The 7,309-nt window shown below is 48.8% G+C and overlaps 1 non-coding gene across 1 annotated transcript; it reads left to right on the forward strand.

Annotated features, from left to right (window-relative positions):
• The first annotated feature begins 1,544 nt into the window (after window positions 1-1,544).
• On the forward strand, window positions 1,545-1,617 carry TRNAG-CCC (transfer RNA glycine (anticodon CCC)). Its single transcript has one exon. It is a non-coding gene; the product is annotated as a tRNA-Gly (tRNA).
• The last annotated feature ends 5,692 nt before the right edge of the window (window positions 1,618-7,309 follow it).

Here is a 7,309-nt window from a genome sequence, read left to right on the forward strand (position 1 = left end):
TGCAGCATCATGGACGGACTTGGAGGGTATTCTGTTAAGTGAAAAAAAACAGATAAACAAATACTGTATGATATCACTTGTACGCATACAGCCGACTTGTTGGAAAAGACCCTGATGCTCAGAAAGATTGAAAGCAGAAGGAGAAGGGGGCAACAGAAGATGAGACAGTTGGATGGCATCACAGATTCAATGGACACAAACTTGAGCAAACTCTGGGAGATAGTGAAGGACAGGAAAGCCTGGCGAGCTGCAGTCCATGGGACTGCAAAGAGTCGGACACGACTTGGAGACTGAACAACAACAACATCACTTATATGGGGAATCTAAAAAAATACAACTTGTGAATATAACCAAAAAAAAAGAAGAAGAAGAAGCGGACTCACAGCTACAGAGAACAAACCAGTGGTTATCACTGGGGAGGAGAACCAGTTGGGGGTGGGACAATGGAAGGAACAAATTACTGGGTATGAAATAGGCTATAAGAATATATTGTACAACACAGGGATCACAGCCAATGGTTTGCAATAACTGTTAACAGAGTGTAGCCTTTAAAAATCATATGAAATTTTTAAAACAAAAAAGAACAACCTTGAGACAAAGCCTGTTAATATTGTCATCCCATTTTTACGGATGAGAAATATGAGGACAGAGGGTTGAGGCAGTTCCTGATGGCATTTCCAATCCTGGAGCCAGGATTGAACGTGCGCTGTCTCGTGCCAGGCGCCCGCATGCCTAGTCCCGTGGCTGTACGCTTTCTCCCTGGGGTCTCTGCCACCATGGAAGAACAGGTTGCTTCCTCCAAGAAAGACCCCCAACACCAGAGATGACATCCTCACACTCCTGGAGAGCTCTGGAGGTCATGGTTCTGCCTCCAAACCCAAGAGGAACAGGCCGAGAGCAGGTCTGGATGGGGGGCAGGGGGATAGATGGGCAGTGACTAGGCAGGGTGAATGTTTATAGAGCAAAACCACCTGATAAAGAACTACCAGACTTCCTCTCCCAGTTACAGATCCGCCTGTGAACACACTTCCAAAAAATAAAGGAAAAAAGGGGGGAGACTCTCCAAGGATCTTTCTCACCTTCCTGCTTGCCTTCCTACCAGCCTTCTTTTCACAAACCTCATAGTGAGCACGGGGCTGGGTTTCACGTCCCACCATGTCCAAAGGCTGAAACGTGTTAAAGTGATAGGAGCCTGGGACTTCCCTAGTGGTACAGCGGATGAGAGTCCGCCGGGCAATCCCTGGTCCAGGAGGTTCCCACACACCACAGAGCAACTGAGTCCGTGCACCACGACTACAGAAGTCCACATGCCTAGAGCCCACGCTCGGGAACAAGAGAAGCCAGGGCAATGAGAAGCCCTCACACCACAAGGAGAGAGCAGCCCCGCTTGCCACAACTAGAGAAAAGCAGCAACGAAGACCCAGCACAGCCAAAAATAAATAAATAAATTTAAAATAAATAAATAAATAAAACAGGGGAGGGGGAGATGGAGAACCACTACACCCCCTGCAGAATGGCTGGAATTAAAAAAAACACGACGGACTTCCCTGGTGGTCCAGCGGCTAAGACTTTGCACTCCCAATGCAGGGGGCCCAGGTTCGATCCCAGGTCAGGGAACTAAGAGCTTGCATGCCACAACTAAGACCTGGTGCAGGCAAGTTATAATTTTTTTTAATACAATACTCTTTAAAAAGAAAAAAGAAAGATTAACGACACCAAGGGCTTGCAAAAAGGCAGAGTGACTGGACACTCCCCATTCTGATTGGGGCTGCAGTTACCCAAGGATGCGTGCAGGCTGGTTCTTTACCAGTGCTACCTGGGAAGCCCCTACACAGGTGTACACATATACAAACATTCAACAGGCTACATACTAAGATGCATACATTTTGTACACACTGCATGGATGTTACACCTCAATTATCTTTACATTTTCTTTAATGCAAAGTTTTTAAAAAGGAAGATGAGTAATATGCCTCAGGCAAAGTTCATAAAAGGCTAGAGGATGAGAATGACTCCAGGACATTCTCAGAGCTATTATAGACCCACTTGCGTGGTGCGGAAAGGAGGTAACCAAGAATGAAGGCGGAAGACACGAGGGTGGACAGCAAATGGGGGCCATGCCCGAAGAAGCCCCAGTTGTCACGATTTGGGATTTCTCGAGGGCTTTTCACAAACGGCAAGCTCCTCACCTCTGAGAGCTCTCAATCAGAAAGGGCCCGTCGGGTCTCCGTCCATCCAAGCCGCAAGGAAATAATGCCAGGATTGGGGGTCGGTGGCATGAATAGAAGAATGCTGGAGCTGAGGACAGTTGGACGAATGTGGGAGGGGAACCGGGGAGACAGGCGATTCTCTCTGTGGGCTTATCCAACGAGGGTGTCCGTAGTGATGCCGAGAAAGGGGAGGACGGGAGAGAGGATGACTCCCGTGGACCAGGCTGGAGGCAGAGGAGCTCCAGGAAGAGCTAATGAACGTCGCTTCCGTCCCATTAAACCAGGGCCTTCCACGTAGCGCGTAAAAACCCCACCAGCACTTCCTGAATGGTAACTCTGCTCCGCCTGGTTCATCTCTTCCAAACTGAAGTAGCAGAGCACCCTTTTAATTAACAAGCCGTGTCCCTATTCCGTCGTATGCGTATTTAACTGCTCAACGCACCCTCCAGATGCCTTCAGGAAAAGATGAAAATTTTAAGAAGGTGGGAAGGAGGGCGGGAGGAGAAGCGGATAAAGGATGTCAAATGAACAGGTGCAGGCTTGTTAGTCACGGGGAATGCATGAATCTTTGAAATTAATTTCACTGATGGTTCATTTTTCATTAACGTTTTCCTGACCATAAAAAAAAGAAAAAGGAACTTTATTCTTCCTGAACCCCAGGGAACGAAGGCATATTCTTGGAGAGAGGACCAGACTCGAACACTTCACACAGGTTCTCAGAGATGGGGCCCCAGCATCAGGTCAGCGAAGGCCAGGACCCACTGAGAACGGAGGCGGCTGCAGGAAGCCCCTGGACCACACGCTGGAGATAACAGACGTGGCTCCTTCACGCCCCCTGCTGGTAGACAGGCCGCGTGTCATGGGCACATCTGGTCCTCAAGTCCTCCCAAGGAAGGGAAAGAAATTCTGCATCCCAGGACTGTTACAAACAAGAAGTAAGTCAAAGGTGATGGAGAGGAGCTTAGTCAACTGAGCACTGAACTCGGATATATTCATTAAGCTTTGGGTTTTTGGTTTTTTTTATTACATGCTTGATTCGGGCAGATCATAAAAATTAACTCCTACTAAAATTAGAGTAATTTTTCAAAAAGAAGGAAAGGAAATGTAACTGGAAGGATCCAAGGGCAGCCAAGGAACTGGGGCAACCTAAGCGCATTTATCCTTGCTTCCTTTCATTTGTTCATCTTTCATTATTCAATACGTGCTTTATGAGGTCCTGCCATGTGCCAGGTAGAATTTTAGGTGATGGGAACAAGATAAATATGATTGCTGCCCACTCTAAATACACAGCCTGTTGAAGATTTTGCAGAGGTACATGTCTTTTTTTTTTAAGAATCAGTTCAATTTCTGCTGAAATATTTGTTCATTTGGCTGTGTCGGGTCTTAGCGGCAGCATGCAGGATCTCACTGCATCATACTGGATATTTCACTGCAGTGCACAGACTCTCTAATTGAGGCTCATGGGCTCAGTAGTTTCAGCTCATGGGCTTAGTCTCTCCACAGCATGTTGGATCTTAGCTCCCAATCAGAGGTCGAACATGCGTCCCTTGCATTGCAGGGCAGATTCTTAACCACTGGACTAGCAAGGAAGTCCCACACATCACATATTTCTTAGTAATTGTGATAGTGGGGGAAAACATAGGTGAAATGCACACAGAAAAAGAAAAAAAAAATTGGTATCCATCAGCTATGGCTGTGTAACAAACCATCCCAAGAGGCACACAATAGTAAGTGATGATTCACATACTCCGCTGGAGCAGCTCTGCTTCTAGGTGCAGGCCTGCAAGGACCCCAGGGCCTAAGGTGACTCTGTTCCATGTCCCTCCTTCCTCGGGGATCAGCAGTGACCAAAGGCATGTTTCTCACAGCCATGCTGAAGTGCAAGAGAGCAAACCCAGTGCAAACCTTCACTCAAGCCATGTTGGCTAACAAGCCTTTGGCCAATGCAACGCCCAAAGCCAAGTAAGTTTCAGATTCCGAGGCCCCATCCCAGATGACAGAGGCCACCTCTCCAGGTGGGGCACTCAAGTCTGCATGCCTAACAGAAGCCCCCTGAATCCTTACAACACACGAGTCCTCAGCACAGAACTTGTCTGTTCTGTTCTGCACCTCATCTTTCTCCTCTGAGCTCCTCTGGCAGAATTTCCTGCAAGTCTACCATCCTCCAGAAATAATAATAATAAATAGACAATCTCTGAAACAATGTGCTTGGAGTGAGGACTTCTTCCATCCACCCCTAAACATCCCCAAGTCTGACCCATTTCTGAAGAGCCCTAGACATCTCTTCTGATGGTGGGCACACACACACAACTTAGAACAACCAGTTCTGTTATCTGCGAGTACCACAGCACAGGACAGAAGCCAGGATACAGCCGAAGAGACACCCTCTCACATCCAGGTGACCCCCACCCAATACAGGCACCATTGTTCTCCATTAGGAAAACCTGGAAGGAATGAAAGTGAGGAAGGAAGTGGAGTTGCACAACGTAAACCCCAAAGTTCAAGGTCACATCGCATTTTCACAACTCCAGGCATAAGTGTCAACTGTTGATCATTTCTATGGGGGCTGAACCTACAGGTAAAACAAAATCAAAAGCCCAAATATCTTGACTGTGAATTATCAGTATGTAAAGCTTTGACCCATCTTCCATTATGATCACCTGTGATTGATATAGGAAAACCCCCCTGATTCCAAAATGGCCATGGTAGAAAGGCAAGTCTTGTATCTATCAGGGAAATGTTAAAATATAAAGCACATGAAAGTAATACAGTTTGTTTTTACTTTCAAATACAGGCACTAAGAAAGAAAAAACGAAGCATCGCTGAGTGGAAGCCGGTTCAGACCTGCTTACTCCTAACCTATTTACATGTCACGCATCTGGCCCACTTCACAAGCTTACGTACAAAAGGAGATCGGCGTCCTTTTTCATATTCAAATCCAATTACTCTGGGAGCAGAAATTGGTTCAACCTTTTCGGAGGGCAACTGGGGAAAGCAGCTCCCCAAATTTGAAACGTGCTTCCCTTTGAACTCAAGAATTCTCCCTCCAGGAATCCTTCTTACAGAAAGATCTAAGAGTTTGTTAAAATGTGTTTGTGGCAGCATTGTCCGGGGGAGAAGCGGGAGTGACTTGGCTGAAAAGAATGAGGTGGGTAGACATGTTCTCGGTCTGGAAAACTTTCTAGACAAGCGTCAAGGGGTAAGAGAAAGTCACGAAACCACCCAGACAACACAATGGCATTCAAAAATACACTCACCGTATCTATTTATACCTATAGATATGGCTGTACCTTTGTGTCTGTGTCTTGATCCAAATCTGTATCTATATATAGAGAGAGGTGCCCACATCTGAGCCGTAGCCATCTATCTGTATCTGCATCTGTTTATGTCTATCCGTGCCTAGATCTATATTCGTGTTTATATAATAGTCTGAGAAAGAAATTATCATCGAGGGACAAGGAGAAAGGAAACAAGGAAACAGTTCACGGATCACTCCAAATACCAGGTTGGCCAAAAAGTTTGTAAGACCTTGCAGAAAAGCCTGAATGAACTTTTTGGCCAACCCCATGGTGGCGCTAGTAGTAAAGAACCCACCTGCCAACGCAGGAGACAGAAGAGATGCGGCTTCCATCCCTGGATGGGGAAGATCCCCCGGAGGAGGAAAGGGCAACCGCTCCAATGTTCTTGCTTGGAGAATCCCATGGAGAGAGGAGCCTGGCGGGCTGCAGAACATGGGGCCGCAAAGAGTTGGACACAACTCAAGCGACTTAGCACGCAGTATTTCCCGGGCTGTCAGAGTGTTTGCATCTATTTGCATGTTTTACGTACGCATAAACATGTGTATGCATGATGTAATTCTCAAATTCACGTGGCCCTGAGTCAAGCCCGGTATCCCAGGGAGAAGGTCTTTCTTCGGGCTCCAGGGTTCCCCAGGGGCCGTGATCGCACCAGGAATGCCAGTCCCCATGGTGCTCCTGCCATTCCAGGAATGCCAGGAATGTGTCACTGGAGAGAGACACGGGGCCACGCAGTGGCCCGTGGAGGGATCCTTCTGGGCGCACACTGACCCGAGGCCAGCTGCCCGCAGCTCGGTCCTGAAGGAAGACACCCACCAGGGTCTCAGGGCATGTGTTGGGTTTGCTCCCACTCCTTGAAGGGGTTCAGAAGTGGGGGAATCCCTTCAGAGGGCGGCTGGCCTCTCTGCGCAGTGGTGGAGCAGTTGAGGTTGACCTCTCCAGTGGCCGAGCCAGAGCTAAACCTGAAAGATGGGGCCACCTTGACCTGCACGAGCAAGACCACAGGGCAAGAGCATCCTCTCAGCCCGGAGAGGTGGTGACGCTCAGCTGCGACCTCATCGGCAGGAGAAGGCGAGGACCCTGCAGACGAAGGTGATGGCTGGTCCACGGGGCCAGGGTCTGAGGGCTCAACTCAGACAGGAAGTTACTTTCCCTTCAGAGTGGAAACTGTGAGCCGAAGACTTTAGAGTACACAGTGTGCACATGCATGCACGCACACGCACGTACGCACACTCGCACTTATGCACACATGCGCGCGCACACACGCACACACACGTGCACATGCACGTACACGCACACACACGCTCACGCACACATGCGCTCAAGCACACATGTGTGCACGCACATGCACGCACGCACACACACACACTCATATTCACGTGCACATGCCAGCAGTCAGGACTTGCCAGGCCCCGTCTCAGAAGCAGACCCTGGGGACTTCCCTCGCAGTCCAGTAGTGAAGAATCCGCCTGCCAGGACAGGGAACATGGGTTCAATCCCTGGTCCAGGAAGATCACACATGCCTCAGAGCAACTAAGCCCATGCGCCACGACTACTGAAGCCCACGTGCCCTAGAGCCCGTGTTCTGCAGCAAGAGAGGCCACTGCAACAAGAAGCCCCGTGCAGCGAAGAAGACCCAGCGCCGCCAGACATCAATCAATAAAAGTCGTATATCGGATGAGGGCCCACCCTAATGACCTCGTCTTAACTTGATCCCCTGCAGAGTCCCTGCTTCCTAACAAGGTCACAGCCACAGGTATGGGTAAGATACCCACCCTGGCTCGTCCAGCCAAGCACAGGCCA

The sequence above is a fragment of the Capricornis sumatraensis genome, chromosome 3, assembly GCF_032405125.1.
Source record: "Capricornis sumatraensis isolate serow.1 chromosome 3, serow.2, whole genome shotgun sequence".
NCBI classification, from domain to species: domain Eukaryota; kingdom Metazoa; phylum Chordata; class Mammalia; order Artiodactyla; family Bovidae; genus Capricornis; species Capricornis sumatraensis.